Source organism: Triticum aestivum, chromosome 7D (genome assembly GCF_018294505.1).
Source record: "Triticum aestivum cultivar Chinese Spring chromosome 7D, IWGSC CS RefSeq v2.1, whole genome shotgun sequence".
In the NCBI taxonomy this organism is placed as follows: domain Eukaryota; kingdom Viridiplantae; phylum Streptophyta; class Magnoliopsida; order Poales; family Poaceae; genus Triticum; species Triticum aestivum.
This window is the reverse complement of record NC_057814.1, coordinates 569,406,639-569,408,340: the sequence shown is the minus strand read 5'-3', so window position 1 is coordinate 569,408,340 and position 1,702 is coordinate 569,406,639.

Here is a 1,702-nt window from a genome sequence, read left to right as displayed (position 1 = left end):
GAACGCGGTTTGTATCTCTCACACACACCCACGTAGGTGGGGGACGTGCACGAAGAGAAGAGGTGCATGCACGGCGCACGTACTCCCGTCTCTTTCCCAACCACACCCGCGCGGGTACACGGTGGAGCTCACTTCTATACGAAAAAGGCAGCCCACGTGGTAATTTGGCACGTGTACTGGTTGTCCACTTGGTGGAGGGAGGATCGTCTACCACGGGTGAACAAACAAATTGTGACTTGACGTGTTATGTTAAAAAAAGAGGCAAACCATGTGGGGCCTACCTTAGAGGCAAGGCTCTATACACTGGAGCACTTTTGATGTGTCCCGTCAACTCGCGGAACGAGGAGAAGCTTGCTTAGTACGCCGTCTCCCCTGCCCACGGGCGCGGTGGCTCACAGGATGAGGTGAAGCTTGCTCCGCCTTACGCCCGCTCCCTCGCCCATGCGCGTGGTGGCTCGCAGGACGAGAAGAAAAATTTACTACTCCCTCCGTTTACTCCTTGTCCCTACTACCTTGGTTATAGAGATTATATCATATTGTTTGGAATATATATGTCCTTTAGTAGATTTCAATATGAACTACTAGTACATACTCCAAACACTGATGTATATAGACGTATTTTAGAGTGTAGATTCACTCATTTTGCTCCGTATGTAGCACTCTCCCTCGCCCACGTGGTGGACGTGCAGCAATTCATTCGGTCTCATATAGCCAGAACGATATATACTGCACTACCATTATTGCTCGACTTCCCGAAGAGGCAAAGAGCCAATCGCAAGGTTAATATTTTGGAGATGCCAAGCGCAAGGTTATAGGAGAACGAGTAGTAGGTGCCGCGTCATTTATAAATAAAGTTTTTTTTCTTCAGTGGCACGTACGCAATATGATAGGTTCATATGGAGAGAAAAGGAAACCGCTCCACTATATACATAGTCAGGACGGGCCAGCCTACACGGTTGCTTGCTGGGGTTGCTCTCTTCACACTCTCTCGCACAAAACGACTGTGGCCACATCTCTAACATCCCGGCGGATCACGTCCGCTTGGGGAAGGGGTGGATGCTTAGTGTAGATGCGGTGGCCGTCGCCGACGGCGAAAACCCACTGTCGGCACATCCCGATCAGGGGTCCCCGTCGTTCTCTCTCACAAAGCCGGTGAGGTTGCCTTCGTCCCTTGCTCACTGCCGCGACGTGGGCAGTTGCCGCCTCCCGCCGCCCTCCTCAAGGTTGAGCTAGGTCCCTCAGGTACAACTCCCTTTACAGCCGGCTTGCACCACTGCTCCAGCTGCCCACATCACTCCCTGTGGATATTTCTCTACTTCTTTGCCCCGCACATACCTCTACTGGCTTCTACGTACTATATTTGTGATGAGTTTATGTCTCATCAACTAGTCCCAGTAATCTTATTCTAATCACGCTTCTTCAATTTCTTTGCCACAGGGATGCTCATCTCGATTTTGGTGAAACTGCACAAAATGATCCGATGGTCAAAAGGTTGCAAACTTCATTTATTAGGAAGCTCGAACGTTGCCAGCAAATTGAAGCCTGGTCAGGGTTCACGGTTCAAGTTCTAGGGACTGCATGGATCGTTTTTTTCTTTAGCTACCTCTGTTCCAAAATAAGTGTCAACTTTAGTAGTAGTACAACTTTGTACTAAAGTTTGCACAAAGTTGAGACACTTATTTTGGAACAGAGGGAGTACATA